General features: G+C 36.1%; 1 protein-coding gene across 7 annotated transcripts in view; it reads left to right on the forward strand.

The window, feature by feature from the left end:
* The window catches only part of adarb1b (adenosine deaminase RNA specific B1b), a 173,398-nt gene that overhangs the window by 52,373 nt on the left and 100,878 nt on the right, over nucleotides 1-20,147 (forward strand). For all 7 annotated transcript variants that reach the window (XM_077215673.1, XM_077215671.1, XM_077215669.1 and 4 more), the window contains exon 2: nucleotides 14,845-14,926. The gene's annotated coding sequence lies outside the window, so the exon portion shown is untranslated. The remainder of the gene's footprint in view (nucleotides 1-14,844; nucleotides 14,927-20,147) is intronic.

The raw sequence follows: 20,147 nt of genomic DNA on the forward strand, positions 1-20,147 counted from the left end.
AACATTTGAATGGTAGTACGTTTTATTTTTTAATTTCTTTTAAACATAATGGTTGACTGATATTATTTAATATTATGTACAATTTTGTTTAAATATATAAAACACTAATATTTGTGTGTGTGTGTGTGTGTGTGTGTGTGTGTGTGTGTATGTATTATATATATATATATATATATATATATATATATATATATATATATATATTATACATACATACACACATTCATGCATACATACATACATACATACACACACACACACATATATATATATATATATATATATATATATATACATGCATGCATACATACATACATACACACATATATATATATATATATACACATACATACATACATACATACATACATACATACATACATACATACACACACACACACACACACACACACACACACACACACACACACACACACACACACACACACACACACACACACACACACACACACACACACACACATATATATATATATATATACATGCATACATGCATACATACATACATATGCGTGTACATAAAATAGAATAGGTATTATAAATAACTAACAAATATACATGAATTACAAAGTAAGATAGACCTGTAATGCCCATTCACTCTCTCAGATGTTTTTCTGCTGTCTGGGTTGCTGTCTAGACTCTCATAGACGGGACCAGAAGATATTTATTTACATCCTCAGACACTCAAATCATAGCGAGTAAAAAAAGTCATAACTGTTTTGATGGGTTCATCAGAAGTTTAATTTGCCCAAGCTCTGTCCTCCTGACCTTAAAATAGGAGTCACAACCTCAGTTTGTTCATTACAGTCCACAGTGGCGGGAAAGAGTGTGCCTGTCTCCATCCACACTGTAAAAAAATTATCGTGATTCTAACAGTAGAAGACTGTTGATAGATCTAATGGTACATTTAATGTAATTTTACTGTAAAATACCGTTAAATTTACAGTTTTTGAAAGTGAAAAAGAAAACTCATTGTATAATTTACAGTGAAAAAACGTAAATTGACATTCCCACAATTCCCTGCATGACACTTCACATTTGAAGTATTTCTGTTGAAATAACTTTTTCTTCATAGTTTTCTTAGTTTTTTTCTAATCAGTTATGTACATTAGGGTTTTATGTTACATTTAATGTTGTTAAATTAATGTTTATTGCATTTTAAAAATTTCATGTGTGTTACCATGATGGTGTTTAATGTTTGTGCGAATCAGACTGTGCAGCTTCTATAAATCAATATTAACTTTCTTGTGGAAGAGTTGCTTGTGATGAGCTTTGATTTATCATGTGATTCTCATCACTGCCGTGATGATTGTTGGTTCAATCATCAAAACAAAACAGAAATGAATACTTCAATAGGTCCATAATTTAACATTATATCAGATAATACAATACGGTTAATTACTGTAAATTTTAAGTTAAGTCTATAAAACCAATAACGTTGCTACTGTATTTTTGACGGTAAAGTTCTGGCAACCACAGCTGCCGTTTTTTTACCGTAAAAATTACGTTTTATGTTTTACAGTGCACTTCATTTTCCGTGCTTCACAGGTTGAGTATAGAGGCCTCAATAAGTGTCATGGCCGCCCATCTCCGTTTGTGGGTCATTATGGAAGAAGTTGCTTTTGGAAATGTCTGTCCTGTCTGACGTGTTATGGAGCGTTTCACAGACGTAATCCCTGACGGGAAATGGATGTCTATATAGTAACAGTCCGTTGTTCTCTGCATTAAGGATCTCTCTTCTTTGCATCCTGAAGGGGGATGGGGAAACGGAGCACTGTCCTGGTTTTGAGCAGATTGCTGGCTGCCGGCTGCACTGACGTCTTTAGCTGTGTATTGTGGTGGGATGATGGACTTTCTGGGCACGGGGAGGGCAGGGTCTGTCTTGAATGAGCTGTCGTTGTTTCCCATGGATCTTATTTCTTTCACTTAAATATGATTCATAGGAATGATCATAGTCAGCTACATGATAACAATGATGGATGCTTCAAAGTAGGATATGGTAATTATATTGAATATTTGCAACATAAAATGAAACCACATTGTTCGTGTCATTAGACTAATTTGTCAGTCTTTTTTCATTGTTATAAGTATGCTGTTTAAATTTAGTTTAAATAAGTGTCCCTGGCTTTTAGCTTCTGTAGTTAAAATTTTTAGAGTTGGTCATTTCATTCAGTTCATTTCAGTGATTTGGTTCAAGCTATCTGTGTAACTCTTTCTTCGCCATATGATGGACATTTTCGTCATTTATGAGACAACGCTTCCCTGCCATTGACGGAAAATTCGGCTTTCTGTGTTTTCACTGTTAAACGGTAGGGGGGCGCTATTACTCGTCTTCTGAAAGAGTACTACATCTCTTGATCAAAACACAGGCAAAGAAGCAGCAAAAACAAGCGATTGCCTAAACATTGAATCAAAATCAATTTTTTCAGAGGTCGGAACAAAACCAAAATAAATGTACATTATAGCCCATAAAAACAACGAATAAATAATCTATTACCGCAACTGAAACAATACAGTTAAATAAATAAATAATGTTTAAAGTCGCACGTAACTTATTTGTGGTCATTCTTTACCCTTGAAATATTCCCACACTTTGGCTTTTCTGACTGACCTAATAGAGCTATATTTTTTTTCTTTTCTTTCCTTTCATATTTCACTTTTTATTTTTTATTTTCTTCTTTCATTTTAGTTATTTTGTTTGTGCTTTCATTTTAGTTCTTTCGTTTGTTCGTTCTTTCTTTCGATCGAACTAAATCAGTGCAGGAAAAGTTTTTTGGGTTTTTTCCTCTTCCAACTGTTTCCTGAAAACATGACCTCCATGTGAGCGCGTGTAGACTGCACAGATCGGAGCCATGTGGAATACGGGACTGAGAGGATCCAGATCATCTCCATTGTCACGTCTACGGCTGTCACTTTTTTGACATTTTGAGACGATTTTTGAGACTAGTGTTAATTGAATCAATTGTAAAATCGATTTTCCATATCTAAAGACGTTTCCATTTTCAATGCCAAATATGGGCCAATCCACGGACAACTAACAGGCATTAGGACGAACGTAACGAGGGCACTTGAGACGCACAAGTCAGCACTAGTTTTGATGATTTATTGGCGTCAAGTTTCGTGCACAGTGACAAACAGGAGTGCATCTGGATGATGAAGCTGCATATGCCCTCGTGGTTGTAGTGCTGCTGTGATATGGGAACTCACGATCTCACAGTTTGCATATCACTTTGTCCTTCATAGTTTTGATCTACAGTCCAAAACCCGAAGTGCTTCCATATCGAACTCCTCAAGTTGTTAGGGGTCATCACTCGTCTCACATGATCGCCGTTGTCCTTTTTTTTTTTTTTTTTTGGCAAAACACCAGCAGCAGCCGATTGAAACTAGTAGATCAGCTCCAGATTACGGCGATGCTTTTCATTTATTCTAAGACGCATGAATGTGCCAATGTGCAAATATTCCTTCAGGCGCCCAGGATGCAACATAAGTGAATCGGTGTGTGAGAGGGGGTGGGCTGTTGTTTGCAGCACTGCACACGATATCAACACCGACATCACACCTCTGCAATCCATTTACAAAACTGGACCCAATCAATCCTGCTTCTGTGTTGGATTTTGGTCGTTCAATGGTGAAGGCTACCAGATTACACCCTGAATTCATCGTATCTGCTGATGCCACTGGATGGGAAGAGCTGCCTGGACAGCGAGACTGCAGTAATGACCATCATTGGGACTGCCCGAAGGGTCTCCGTGAGCACACTAGCCTTAACATTGCAGTCAAGCCCCGGGCCGGAGAATCAACAAACAGAGTTGCAGGTTGCTAATGATGCCATCTCAATGGAATAGATGTAATCTCTCACATGTAAATAAGACCTATTTCTCTTTCAGATGGTTTGAGCATTTCTGTTGTGTTGAGTCACTGGTGTCAGTCTCTGACACTGACAGCGATTAAATAGCCTAAATAGGTGTTATTATTGTATCAAAGTCTAATTTGCATAAAGCTAAGAAAATGTAATGACTTCTGGCCAAAATGTCAATGAATCTCAGTGTTGTGTTGCATTTTTAGATGTCTTAAGCACTCTTCAGCTGATGCTCGTTGCATATTGAAGTGTGGGGTCATTTCAAATAAGTATCATTCTGATACATTAATGCTTAGCTTTAGTATATATGTATATTTTTCTAGTATTTTATTTTTAATTACTTACTTCGTAGTTTATTATAAATTATTTATGAAATAATTTATATGGCTGCCCTTAATAGTCGACCAAATTTTAATTAGTCGACTATTAGTCTTTAATAAAAAGGCTTATCATTTGAAACATGTTAGTAGCTGCTTAATGTTTGCCACTTTTTACACGGCCCCTCACTCTAACACTAATGTTAACCTAGGTAAATGTGTGCTATTAGGCGCATTTCCAAGTGTTTGTGTGGAGTGTGGAAACTAAATTAGTATTGACAGATAAGATAGTTTTAGTATTTCTCTTTAATGTGTATAACAATGTTAGCAATGCTACTTATAATATTCTTTCTCAGCCCTGAAACTCAAACCATTTTCCAATGCCATATATTTAAGTAAATTAACATCATAAACGTGCAACTAGTCAACCAATGACTCAAATTAAGGACTACTAGTTGTTGTTCTACTACTAGAAAGATTTAGTCTGGGGCAGCCATAAATTTATATTTATTTTTTATAATGCTAATTTATATCATATTTATGTCATAAATATGATATCATTTATATAATAATTTAACAATTAATAGTAGTAGCAGTAGAAATAAGTTTCTGTATGTCCTCCTTTTGTAAAAAAAGAAAAAGTGTATTTATTTATTCATTAATTTATTTAATGCTGCTATGTAGAAGTATTTTACGACATTGTTGTTTGATGGGTGCCTTTATTGTTTGATAAAGTAGGCATAAACATTATTGTGCCTATGTTTGAAGTTTCCATAGGCTAGCCTTCATAAATGGCTCCTTTGAAACACACTGCATTGTGGTCATTATAGATAATTCACTAGAATTGCTTGTAATGTTTTCATAATGTAAATGATCCTTAGCAATATGTAATTTGCAGCCACTATGAAAGGAGGGATTAAGACTGACTGCCTGTCTTGGTAGGGTTCATTCAAAATGCCATGCTTAACGTAATTGCACGTTATCGAGCAAAAGAACCATAGAAGAACCTCCTCTATTCCTCTGCCATTTTTTTTCCCTTAAAGAGAGTAATTGGTCATATTCAAACAAAACGCCAGTGTTTCTTTTTAGTCGTTTTCATTTCACAGTTGGACGCTTACTGGCCTTTTGTCTGCAAATGGGAAGCCTTTTGGAATGAGACACTGGCTAATCACTTTTTCGGTACAACTGATGTCAAGAGTCCTGGGCAGGGAGCTGACTGATTTCTTTTTGTACCTCAGTGTGCATGGTTTATTTATTTATTTATATTTATTTATTGCTTTTTATTTGTTTGTTTACTTTATTGTGGTTATTTGCCTTAATTTATGGTTTTATTTATTTGTTTTATTTTATTTACTCTTTAACTGTTGTTTATTTTAAATACCCATTCTAATTTATTTATTTGTTTAATTATTATTATTTATTATAATTGTTTGCTTTTCTTTACCTGTTATTTGTATTTTAAGTTATTATTATTATAATTATTTTTTTATAATTACTATATATATATATATATATATATATATATATATATATATATATATATATATCTCGTAAATCAATACATTTCTAAACTAGGGTGAAGCTTAAAGGAATAGTTCACCCAAAAATGAAAATTATCCCATAATTTACTCGACCTCAAGCCATTTAGTTGTATGGGAGGGTGACCTCTGACCTGACATATGACATAGCTCTTCTCTTATATCAACATTTTACAGGTTTTAGACTTAGAAATTTGTGAGCAGTATTTATTTATTTTGCTCTATTCTCTCGTTTCTTTTTAATAAATCCCTTCAGGTCCCTTTAATGACATGGTCTTGTTAAATCAGAGTGATGTTTTCTTCAATGTGAAGCTTGTCAATCTTTTTTTTTTTTTTCAAGACCGCCCATTCTCTTTGGTACATTATCGCTCCCCCTGCCGATTAACGGTTTCAAACTTTGCGTCTGAGCCAATTTGGGTGACGGAGCTGTTACTTGAACCTCCCCAAAATAGAGACCGCATGGAGCGAGATGAATTTTAATCAAGCCCATGCTCAATTAGACTCCACAAACGGCCGCCTCGGCATGAATATAAAATTGCCCTCAGACCCATAGTTCATCTACTACAACAATCAAAATTGATCTTCCTCATTACTGGAGGTTCAGGGACGGATCAAAGGCTTGATGTTTCTCAAAAAGTCATCAACGCTCATTGAATCCAGAGCCGTTGTCCCCGCAGCCATGATGTCATCGATTTTCAATTCCATCAGGGTAAAAAAAAAAAAAGAGCAATCCATTAGCGGCATGCAGAGAGGGGCTGTCTCCATCTGACTGAAATGTAGTTTTGACAGAGCGAGATCCTGTCAGATTTCCCCTTGCCACTGTGGCAGCCCAGCCTAAACTGGCCCCCTGGCCCCGGGCCTGCGGCTCAGGGAAAATTGAGTGCACTCCTGCAGAATTCAATATGACATGCTGGAAATAATGGGCTCCTGTCGCACAGATATCCATCAAGACAGACCATGGACCTTTGTAGACATTCAGCTGCAATAAATAATAAATCATGTTTGGACGATATTAATAAGGTCACTTGAGAGATGGCCATTGATTTGGTGACACCACAGTTTTTCTTGCAGGAGTAGTGCTGACGTGTTTGAGGGATGCTACGGAAAAAATATCAGATTTTCTTTCAGGTCTCATGCCTCAGACTACACGATATCAGCCAGGTTTTGGCACAATCTGTTTGACGTAGGGTTTCGTGGTGATTCGTAAATGACAATGGGCGTCGATTTGCAAGAATTGATCGTTTTGTCTCGTAGAGTGTGTCATAGTGGATGACAACCGACGTCGTGTCTGCAATTATTCACAACATCCTGGCAGATAAACTAACGTTTAATTGTTTCTATACTCCACAATGGGTTCCGTCACATCTGTGACGTTGACTAATAGGAGCACAGAAGCTCTTCCATATACAGCTTTCAAAAATGGCTAAATGAAAGAGACGATGGTATTGGTGCTGCTTGATGGAATTATGCATTGGAGAAAAGTTTTGTGGAGTTATGGCAACAATACGCTTGCCTTTGTTTCCTCGAAGGACTGTCAGGACAGAGTAAAAAAAAAAGATAATTGCTGACGAATGATAGGAGAGTTGTTGAGAACTGGAATTAGCATTAAGCTAACACACTGCTTCGGTAGCCGTTGTTTGTTTGCACCTCTTGTTACCGGAAGTCGGTAGTTCCGCCCTCTCGATGACATCATACACACGTCATTAAAGATAGCAAGCGGCGATTGGTCTAGAAAGTAACGTGTAGTCTCACCTGTTTCTTGACAAAGACACAACAAGAATTTTACGATTTAAAATCGCATAACACAGTGACATTATTGTAACATACAAAAATATTGTGCAGTCTTAACCAGCATAAGGTGCTTTGAAACAGATGAAACGGTTGTTACCTTAAAGCAGGGGTGTCCAAACTCAGTCCTGGAGGGCCACTGTCTGGCAGAGTTTAGCTCGAGCCAGACTCACCACACCTGCCTGGAAGTTTCTAGCCTAGAAGACCTTGATTAGCTGGTGGTCCAGATGTGTTTAATTGGGGTTGGAACTAAACTCTGCAGGACAGTGGCCCTCCAGGACTGAGTTTGGACATCCCTGCCTTAAGGCGAGACACGGCAGGCAAAAACATCGTTTTTTTTTCACTGGTCAATTTTGAGATTTTGGGCTGTTTGTCTTTAATAACATGTTCTTTCAGACTTGTGCTGAAAAAAAGTCCAAAATACACATTTAGGTCTTTATTTTACTAAACTTTGTCTGTTTGCGTGTGTAGATTTCGCATACATTCAACAAAAGTTGTCGTTCTAAATCATTCTGCTGCTCCGCGATCGCTGTCTGCACCCTGTCATCACACACACCGTTAGAAAGCTCTCTCTCTCCTTTGCAACGCTATCGGATCCAAATATGGTCATTTCCTGTTTATCAGCAACCAATCGTGAAAGTAAAACGGGCGATTTAACTTGAAATGCGCATCTCATTGGCTGATGCCAATTTCTGACAACGTGATTCGTTCAGAATCGTCACGTGACGCGCTCTGATATTATATACATGCGTCACATATATACAATACTTTACACACTATTTATACAAAACAATTATATTACACAACACATTTCAGTTTTTGTATAATATAATTACTATATAATACTTAACAAATCTGTAATTGTGGGATCCTAAAGTGGTTGTGTGTCCCTCAGGCAGATCATATTCACATGTGTGATGGACTGTTGATGTGTGGTTTTGATGTTTTGAGTATTGTTTTGGATGTTATGATCAGTGATGGATGAAGCAATGATGAGTTTTGGATGTTAAACAGTGTGATACATTGATTTTACATGGACCTAAAGCATATTTTGTCTGTAATTCATGGCTTTCAATAGAAATTAGTGGAATTTTGCCATAAAAATCTTTAAAGGCCGTTTTCTCAAAATGAGTTTTTTCCTACACTCCTAGTGACGATTTTCCACTTCTGTAGCACCTACATACACCAAACTTTACAGTCCTATTCCTAACTATATTGTGAAGGTTTGTTCAGAGGGTTTTGTTGATATATCATTCTTGGCCTGATTTATATGACATTTTATGCCTAAAAATAGGGCGGAAATCATTTTTTTAAGGCTATTGGCAGTATTTTCTGATTTACAGGGTAACAAAAGGAGATATTCATAATCCCTTCTGTAAATGTCTTTTCATTGAATATATCAAAAAAATGCAAAAATAATTTTGAACCTTGTTTTTTTCATCTTCAAAAAACGTCACTTCAAAATAAATGCAAATTAGTGCATATTTAATTAGATATAGCCTGATTAGCATATTTAAACATAAAATTACAGAAAACTTGCTATACATTTTTTTTTCTCCTATTCATGCAAGTAATCAACTGGTAAAGTTTCATGGTGAAATCTGTAAGTTAAAATTTTTACCCTATTCACCTGTAGTGTCTCGCCTTAAAGGGTTAAATCAATTCTCACAATTACAGTGAATAGGACCTTAAGCTTTCAAATTAAAAATATGCAAAAGGTATCAAAGTACTATGTAAATAGTTCATACAATCTATTTCTAAAGCAATGAAAATATGAAAAAAGTATTACGAAAATAGTTTGTATGACTTATTTTTCAAGCAATACAAAATATGCTAAAGGATCAAAAGTATAATAAAAATTGTGAATTATGAACCCATACAGTAACTTTGTTACAAACAGACCAAATTTGAAGCCTTAATAACAAATCATTGAGTCCGTGATTTCAGATTAGTGTGATTTATGAAAGAATCATTCAGAACTGGTTTGAGAACATCATCAAAAAGAAACAAAATCCAAAGAAATTTTGGAATCATTACTGACATTTTACTTCATCTCGACTTTTCCATGTAAGAGAGTCATTTGGTTTTGGGCGAGTCTTTTTTGGGGATTGTTTTTGGGTCGCTCTACCTTTAAATAGATAATTATCAGATCGAGGCAAAGTAAAGTTGTTTAAATGCAAATGATCAACAGTGTTTGTGTTTAATGAGGATTTTGATGGTGATCTTTTCACAGTGCCACATGAGAGAGTGCAGTAATTGTGTGGGCTGTTTTAGTATGCAGACGAAGCGACGCTGTGTTTCAGGCGATTGCAGTCTGCGTTTCTGCTGAGTCGGCTGCTTGTCTTTGGTGGTTTAGGACTCATTAGGCCTGTAATGTCTTAATTCTGTCCTCTCTACAAAGCCGTACTGACATCCCTAATATTTTACCTCCTGAAATGCATCACACAATTGATGCCTGTTGGGTTGATAAGCTAATTGACTAACATTGACCCTTTTTTTTTCATGTGGCTAGAGTTTAATTTGCTGTCGTTTTAATAATAAGGGGCTGGAAATCACACCAGCACACCCATAGATCACATCTGGGCTTTTGGTAGCACTTATTTCATTATTATTTCTGGGAAAGCTGAATTTTTAAAGCGACTGCAGCGCTGAGAGTGCATTTCGACTACAGGGTTATTTATATTATCGGATATTTATTCTGTCAGGCGGGAACTAAATTACACAATCTCATGCATCCCTGTGTAACACCAGAAAATTTGCTGATTCGGTGAATGCAATAAGCAATTTATTTTTATAAAAATGGCTGTTTTTATTTTTTATGAAACATGGAGAGTATTTCAGGACAAAACCACATTTTGTTGAGCTGATGTGAATGGCAGACGCTGTGGCTTTAAGGGCAGACTGACCACACGGGTGAACCGAGTGTCAGTGCCGACCACAGTCAGTGATCACTGTTACTGCGGTCAAATGTCTGAAGAGGGATGTTAACGGTAGAAACTGATTAAAGTGTCTGGTATTCATCTACTGCTGCAGTGGAGTTGAGATCTATCTATCTGTTTATCTCTCTGTCGTTCTATCTGTCTGTCTGTCTGTCGTTTTACTGTATCTATCTGTCTGTCTCTATAGTCTGTCTGTCTGTCGTTGTGTCTCTGTCTGTCGTTGTGTCTCTCTCTGTCATTGTATCTGTCTGTCTGTCATTGTGTCTATCTGTCTGTCATTGTATCTGTCTGTAACTGTCCGTCTGTCATTGTAACTGTTTGTCTGTCATTGTATATCTGTCTGTCATTGTATATCTGTCTGTCATTGTATATCTGTCTGTCATTGTATCTGTCTGTCTTTGTAACTGTCTGTCTGTCTTTGTAACCGTCTGTCTGTTATTGTGTCTGTCTGTCTGTCTGTCATTGTATATATCTATCTGTCATTGTATCTGTCTGTCTTTGTAACTGTCTGTCTGTCATTGTAACTGTCTGTCTGTCATTGTATATACCTGTCTGTTATTGTGTCTGTCTGTCATTGTATATATCTGTCTGTCATTGTATCTGTCTGTCTTTGTAACTGTCTCTGTCATTGTATATATCTGTCTGTCATTGTGTCTGTCTGTCTTTGTTACTGTCTCTGTCATTGTATATATCTGTCTGTTATTGTGTCTGTCTGTCTGTCATTGTAACTGTCTGTCATTGTATGTATCTGTCTGTCATTGTATCTTTCTGTAATCCGTCTGTTGTTGTATCTGTCTTTGTCGTTTTATCTGTCTGTCTTTCGTTTGATCTGTCTGTCTCTGTCGTTTTATCTCTATCTTACCATCTATCGAAAAATATTGATGACTTTGTAGAAATTATCGCACAGAACTTGAGAGTTGAGCATAGAGGTGGGCGATATATCGTTTAGACGATAATATCCAAATTGTTGTCTGGACGATATGCAAAATTGGGATATCGAATATTTCATAATTCGTACAATCCGACCCCCCAAACATGAAAAGAGCTGAAGGAAGTTAAAGAGAAAACAAATAATGCACACTATAACCTTCTAAACAATTATATGTAGCGATTTTAATACTGTAGGGGTTTGTTTATTTTATTTTTCGTACAAAATCACAATCGTTCCTCAATTGCACGAGAGCAGCCTAAGCTGCTACTAATTTGCAATATACAACTACGAAGTTCTTACCTGTGTGTTTTGACGTTTCTTAGGTTGAAGCAGCAATCCAAAATCGTGAAGAGTAAAGCCGATGTACGATTAATAAAATAGCTGCTAGAAAAGGCAAAATATGCGTTGTTTACGGAAAAATGAAGTCTGAAGTTAAAAAGTTTTTCTTAAATGTCTGTGGCGTCCTCAAGTGGCGAGCTTCGTGATTGCATCATTAGAAAATTGCATCGTATAATGAGTCCAAAGGATGGAATACATTTTCCCAAGAGATCGGTTTGGTACGCATTACAAGCCGAACCATCCCGGTGGTTGGACCATTTTTCCTGCCGACCAAAATCCGCGCTGGAGCGAACACCACAACGTTGCGCAACATCAAATGGCAAATGAAATGAAAGCGGAACGAAACTCATTATTTTGTGCTTCACGGACCGTTTATCAGTTCGGACGAATGTCAGTGCAGCGCGAGCCGATCTTGATTAAGCGACACCGTTACTACATAAGAGATCAAGTAACCAAAGCATTTGAATTCGCTACGAGATCTAGTGAGAAGCGTTACAATTTCTCCGTTATTAACTGATCAAACAGCGCTGATGTGGAAACCAGGAGAAACATCGTTCCATGAATGAACTAGTTATAGGTTTTAAGTCCACAGATCATTCACCATGGATTTAATGTAGTAACACTAACTTGTAACCATGGAAGTTTGGCAGAAATACTAAAATGCTTTCAAGTACGTCACACATCTTTTTCCAGCACTTCAAAACTCAAATGTTATAGGTTATTTAAATGTTATTTTTAATGTGATGACCAAAACATTATTTGTTCATTCTTCAAAGATTACCCCCATTTATAAAACTAAAAGTTTCAAGATGTAGGAAAACTCACACTTATTTAAAAATAATTTTTCTTTTAATAAATAGGAAATTTCTATGGCATTTCTTTATTTTTGCTGTATCGAAAACGTACCGAACCGTGACAACACTGTATCGTATCAAACCGAACCGTGAATTTTGTGAACCGTTACACCCCTATTAAAACTATACAAGAACAATAAAGACTTTATTGAATATTATTTTAAAAAGTTTAGGAGTCTTTAAATCAATAATGTCTCATATCTTTATGTACTAGTAATTCTATACAATAATAGGTCAAATGCAGCAGGTCAAAAGACCAACTGGACCTTCTTTGCCAGTTTGCACACATTTCTTTGAAGGATTGCAAAAATATCGTCTGAATATCGATATCGAGATATTGAAAAAAATATATCGAGATATTCATTTTTGTCAATATCTCCCACCCCTAGTTGAGCAAATTCAATTCTGAAAGATGTCAGTGTAAACAAAACTGTACAACAAATCTTAAGTACAGTCAAATAATTCACTTTTTTATTGTATGTAATATTTGTCGCTGATATATTTGTGACCTGTGCAAGATCTTGTCTGTTCTCGTCCTTTTGGCACTCTATCTCTTATTCTTTCTCTTTATCTGTGTTGTAACTGTTCCTTGAGGAATAACCTCTAACCTGATTCCCATGCGTAACCTTACCCGGATCCTGACTGAACTCTTTCCTCCACCTGAACACCCTAGAACAGCTACTGCCCATAACCTGATCCAGCCTTTGTTTTCAGCTCTATCGGACTCTCAAAACACATCTATTATTCACTTGCTGACAAGTATTTCAGCAGCAATCCATGTCAGCTGCTACACGAATTCTTTCCTTCTCTTGGTTTCAACCAGCCTGGACATTGATGTTTCACAAAAAGTTGTAGAAAACCAAGCCATGAAGTTTAGCTTTGCTGCGTTGAGGCAGAAAATAAGACCATCTTGCTTTCCTTTTATTCACCTCACACTTCCACAAACCTTTTTTTGGTCATCCGCCAGTGAAAAAAGCAGGTAATGAAAGATATCAGATGGATGATGTTATGTTTGTGAAAGGAGGTATGTTTTCATTCTCTATACATCGGCCTTTGTCTTTCCTGAGCCGCCTAATTGAACTATGTTGTCACTCTCCTTTGGCAGGATATGCTTCCTATTTTTAGACCTCCATTTCAGGGTGGCCGTGTTGTCATCTATTTTGAAACCTCTATTGAGTTTTTTTTCCTTAGCTCTCAGGGCTGTATTTATGATAACAAAGAGGGGTAGTCTCTCTTTTGACAGCTTTTCTTTACATTGCAGATGATGAGGGGTAAGCCAATTTTCACCGAGCTACAGTCTGAGGCCCTTTGCAGGCTGCTTTGTTGGCATCTCATGCTAACAAGTCCACTGCCAGGAACTCAACCTTGACATTTGTGCAATGACTTCAGTGAGATAAAATGTTCAAAATCACGCCCTAGTTAATGCCACTTGAAAGATGCCACCCGCTGTTTCTTTTAGTCATTTTTTTTCTAGATAATATTACAGTATTAATCTTTCAAGTCAACTTGACACTGTTTATATACATATGTAAACCTGTCTTATTATTATCGATGGTATAAACCGTTTTTGCTGTCATGCATTGTTTTGATGATAAAGAACAGAACAGCATTTATTTGAAATGGCTTTTGTTTAAAAGTTGTTATAAATTGTTTTTTGAAATCATATTTACCCCATTAGGATTTCCACAAAAGATTAAGTGGAAAAAAAAACCTTTTAGAATTAATAATAGTGTTTCTTGAGCAACAGATGAGCATATTATAATAAATTCTGAAGAATCATGTGACGCTAAAAATACAGCTTTTCATCACAGGAATAAATTACATTTTAAAATAAAGTATCATTGAAAACAGTTAATTAAAATTGAATTATTTCATTTTATACTGTTTTTACTGCATTTTCAATGTTATAATAAATGCAGCCTTGGTCGAGCAAAAGAGACCTTCTTTTAAGAGAAATCTTAATTCCTAACTTTTGACTGGTAGTTAATATATGGGTGTGTATGTACAGTTTGTCTTTATTTTTTATGTGAGGAATTTCTGAAGCTTATTGCAGCTTCCCCGGTTGTATGTGGAAGCAGAGAGGTGTTTCAACAGTGATTGTTAAGTGTAAATGATGAAGTATAAAATGTGACTTCTATTTTTGGGGAATTTCTCCATTTATGGTGTTCATTCCTCTCACCGAGTCCTCTGTTTAGATATGCTCTATTTTGAATTGTTTATGGCTCTGGTCTGATGTTTTATTCTCCTTTGTGTTCCAGGAAGAAGTGGAGACTGACAGCAGGAAGAGCTTGTTCAAGGCTGTGAGAAATCGGAGCACCATCCGCTGCTTTCTAACAGTGGGTAAGTGAATCTGCAGTGAAACACACTCAAACAGAGATCGCTCACGTAAAGAAGGAAAGGTGGAACACTGCTGGTCGGATGTAGCTAATTAAATCAAACTGTTGCTTTGTGCCTGTTGCTGATGTGTAGGGTTTCTCCAAGTGCTGAAGGAACTACTGCTAGGCGATATATCGATATTCTGACAATTGCAGTGATTTCATTTCTGTGAATCCTTCTGTTTTTATGAATATAATTCATGAATAGTTGGCGTTGTGACTTTGTCTATGCCTATTTTTCATAAATAAATACTAGGTTGGGCTTGATGGTCTTTTTGAAAGATGTCTCTTCTGCTCACCAAGGCTGCAATTATTTGATCAAAAATACAGTAAAAACAGTAATTTTGTGAAATATTACAATTTCAAATAACTGTTTTCTGTTTGAATATATTTGAATATGTAATTGATTTCTGTGATGCAAAGCTGAATTTTCAGCATCATTACTCCAGTCATAAGTGTCACATGATCCTTCAGAAATCATTCTGATATGCTGATTTGGTGCTCAAGAAATGTTTTTTCTTACTATCAATGTTGAAAAGTGCTGTGCTGCTTAATATTTTTGTGAAACCATGGCACGTTTTAGAAAGTTCAAAAGAACAGCATGTATTTGAAATAGTTGTTTTATCATTCTTTTCAGTAAGTTTAAAAATTGTCTTTTTTTTTACTGCGTTTTACTGGTTTTTACTATTTATTTATATGAAATTATGATTTCTCCTTTTGGGACAAAAATGTTTTCTGTTAAGCCATTTAAAGGGCTAAATTGTATTCCTTTATATGTGATGTACAATATATCACCCAGTCCGAGTAGGTTCTCTGATTTAAATTGTGGATGAGCAATGGAAAATTGCATTCATTTCTCATGGTAATATGACTCATCTTTTTAAGAATTAAAGAGTTGTATTAATTTATTTAACAAAGGAGGTATGAATAAAGCCTTCGTGCTAGGTTTCCATGACTTGCCAGCAGAGACATATGGCAGCCTCAGAGATGAAATTACACGGGCCTGGATTCATTTACCTCTCACTTTTCAGCTCTGATGACGCATGTCAAGGTCTGTTATTGACGCCAGTCAGAGCGTATACATTTTAAGGTTAACTAACAACACTGATTTATTGATTAATTTCATATTTCAACAATATGTAGATATTTCAGTTGCAACGTCAATAGGCTTGTTTTAGTTATTTTATGGTTGCTTGATCGTTCACTGTTGATGCACAGCCCCCCCCCACACACACACACACACTTTTGCATTTAATTTCAGCTGTTACAGGTTACTGCACAAAGCTTTAATAATGACAGATGACAGCATACTTCCAGATTTGCAATAAGAAGCATATTAAAAAGCTGCCTGGAAGAACTTACCTGCTAGGACACAATTAATTTTCAATGAGATGGGCCAATGATCATGGCATTTATAGTGGGGGCAATCCTGTAAAACTGTGTTTTCATCCAAAGTTGCGAATTTAACTTCTAATAAAGCACCGTTTCCATTTTGTTCAAGAGAACAAAATCGTCACTTCCTGGAAAACTGGCACACAAATATCTGTAATAAAAAAGGACGTCAGGTGAAGCCACTGTGGCAAATTTTTGTACATCATAATTGATTTTCACCTAAGAGCGTGCAGACCAAATGCAGTAAACACTCATGTTCTCTTGCGTCCGGATGCCTGGTTTTTGGGAACAAAATGGTGTGGGACAATTCTGGGAGGTAATTATATCAATTCATTTTCATGACAGATTTTGCATTTCAGAATGATCAAACCAGCATTTTAGATCCTGAGCAATGAAATTGCCTCAACAGTGGATGTTATTGGACAACTGGACTAAACAACAGAGCAAAGTCACATGAGTTTTTCGTTGAGCATTTCTTCTTTAAAAGTGTTTCCATTGTAGTGTTTTCGCATGTCTTTTATTGGATAAAAAAATGATCCAATTCAATTGACCGCACATGTTTTTTTAATGTGCATTTTTAGAATGTATGCTCATCTTGGCGTTTCCATCCAGCGTTTTTATTTTATTTTAATTGATATCCAAAAATTCACATAAAAATAGTTATGACTGCAGGACTCGATGCATGCTACTTATGTTTCACAAATATTTTCACATATCCACTAAAAGGCTTGGATTAAAAGATCAATCTTGGGATGTTAAGAGTCAATACCGGATTATTCAAATTAAGAAATCAATGTTTTTACCCAGTGTAATACTCTTTCATTAGCAGCACACTTGAAAGTGGTTCAGCGTTTACTGCGTCCTCTCTGGTCTTACATCATTTCTGTGCTATTTTAAGGAGATTAATAGAGCAGGGTCTTTTCGTCCCTTCTGTCAAAGTCAAAACCTGAGCTGATTTTATTATGATCCGCTCTGCATCACACCAAGAAGCCCGTCAGATTTGAGGGATATCAGCATGTTCATTCAGGCTGATGGGAATGGCTTTTCAGATTTCATTGTTTGAGAGCTGTTTCTAAGGTCTCGTTGCTTGTTGCGCTGGCTTAACAAAACCTTGGAGGCTTTGCATGTCCCTAGTGAAAAGTGCCTCTTGTTTTAGAAGTAAGCCATCTAAAGACATGTGTGCCTGGGGTGTGTGATATTCTGTAATTCTGGGCCCTTCGAGGTTTCTTTCATTTGCTTTGAGGAATTAACTGTCTTCCAAAACGACAGCTTTAAGCCTGCAGTGGGGGCTCATGGGAGCAGCGGGGTGGAGAGAGCAGATGAGCACCTGCTCTACAGGTGATGTGAGAGAGGAGACGGCAGACAAGCAAAGATCCTTAATCAAGGACATTCACTCTCTAACACTAAATAAGATTAATGAAACCATTCCATCTCTTTTTCAGTCTCGTTCTCACTGTCCCACAATAGAGGTCGGTGGTGCAACCAAAATCGTATGAGTGATTTAAATCACAGCAACAGTATTTATCACAATTTAGTCATTTTAGATGGTATTTAATCAAAACATTTACTTCTTATTTTACTTGTTAAATGAATAAGGATACATACAATACATGTTGGTACCATTTTACATATATTTTTTTAGCAGATCACAAAATGAATGTCCATTTTTCCCCCTTTATTTTTTTATTTTTTTTGCATTCATTTTAATGTATTTTTTTTTTTTTTTTTTTTACATTTAAATTATTAGTCAAGTCATCCTCATTTATATAGCGCTTTTAACAATGTAGATTGTTTCAAAGCAGCTTTGCAGAGATAAACATATAATTTAAGGTAACAGAGATTGGTTTGGTTTTATAGTGGTTCTTGAAAAATGTTTTTTCCAGCTAAAGTTAGTTTTGATTGATTCACTTCCGTCTAAATGAACATTTGTTATTAAATTAGGGGCCGCTAAGACGAGACCGTTCTCTCTAAACAGACTTTAAATGTGAACCTGAGATAGACGCTGATGGCGTTCACATGCGCATTAAGAATTGATTCTATAGTTATGTGCGTTTGAATATATGTGTGCAGGTTTGTAATTCCTTACAAACCATGCCTAAACAAACTACTTGTCTATAAATTTTGATGCAGAATTTTTATTTTATCTTATCACTTTGGGTAGGTATGCGAACCAAAAAATTCCACAACGCTTTATCTGTAGAGTGGTATAGGGATCCTCCATAGGGAGAGGCTAGTTGGCACTTCAGCACTGCATTGTCATCGGGTCCAGGCGAAAGTCCTTCGTCAGATCTGGAAACGGCCTGGATCCGGCAGGCTGCGGGAAAACCTCGGGATAAACAAAGACACTAAAATTAGCGTAGATGCCATTCTTCTTATGATGTAACGAGTACATCAGGATTTGAGGGAAGTGTTCATTAGCCATTATTTGAATGTTGTTCATCCGTAAGTGTAAGTACTTTTGGACAGAATCCATGAGATTTTTTTACAAGACTTTGTGTAACTAATTTTAGATGTTGTAAACTCTATGAACAACAATATGAACCAATACCAACAGTTTTGTCGTCTTTACTGGTATTGGATTTACTATTAGTTTACCCAATGTTTCTTCACATTGTTTTCGAATCTTCTCTCGTTTTTTTGTTGTTTAGATCTAAAACCATTGATGTTTCACAATGTGGTCTGCAGTCTTCTTACGCTCTTCCCACTCCAGGTTTCTCCCTTACTTACTGTTTTTCACAGATTACATCCATTCTCCTTGTTTCATGTATTATAGAACAGAAGGAAGGACGGAGCGAAACCCTGAAGGAAGATATGTGCTTTCAGGTTTGATCTTTCTTTCTGTCATCCATTACTATAATAAGGCCTTGCTTCAGAGTTAGGAGGAGCTGTCTTGGACTGTAAAGGATCTCCTATGACCTTTCAGAATAACAACTTTCTGATGATTATGTATAAATGGAGTTTCTAACATATATTCGCCTTGGCTCGTATAGGAAATGTGGGTTATCCGATATTGTGGCCCAATCCCATTTCACATCTGATAAAGCTAACTTTTTTGCTCAAGTCTGAGTTTTAAGTAAAACTTATTAAGCTGTTCTCTGGCTGTTTATTTATCAGAGATGAATATAGTCGCTTCCTGTAGACCTTATTATAAATCTGCTTTACAAAAAGAGCCGTCTTGTTCTCGTCTGAGAGCTTTTGGAGACCTGGATCAGAGCCATGAGTTTGGACAACAGCCGGACCACTATAGAATGCAACAGTGTGGTTCTGGAAGTTCAAATCCCATCCGTTTTCTTCAATGAGAAAGTGAGTTGGCCTCTCTACAATCACAATCCATAATATATTGCAGTACACATATATTCCACTACTTATAATTCCTAACTTGCGTTCTAGTGAAGCACCAATATTGAAAAGATTTTTTTAGTGTGTCCAGAATGTTATTTCCACTAAAGAGTAAATGGCAGTCATTTAAAACCCTATTCTTAAAAAAAAAAAAAAACACTTTTTTTTAAAATAAATAAATCAAACAAAAATCTATAATTTCCATTAGTGAATTTAGGTGGCACAAAATTATAATATATTATTTAATAACCATTTTAATAATACTCTTTGTGTTGTTGCTTTTTTGCTTTGAATCAAAGGTTTTAATGTGAATCATCTTTATGCTAATTGTTGCTTTGGTTCAAGGCTTAAAGGTGACCTATAATTCAAAATTGAATTTACCTTGGTATAGTCAAATAACAAGAGTTCAGTGCATGGACATGACATAGAGTGAATCTCAAACTGGACTGTTTTCG

This window comes from Siphateles boraxobius, unplaced genomic scaffold (assembly GCF_051911475.1).
Source record: "Siphateles boraxobius isolate OS27281-9 unplaced genomic scaffold, OSU_SipBor_1 7, whole genome shotgun sequence".
Taxonomy (NCBI): Eukaryota; Metazoa; Chordata; class Actinopteri; order Cypriniformes; family Leuciscidae; genus Siphateles; species Siphateles boraxobius.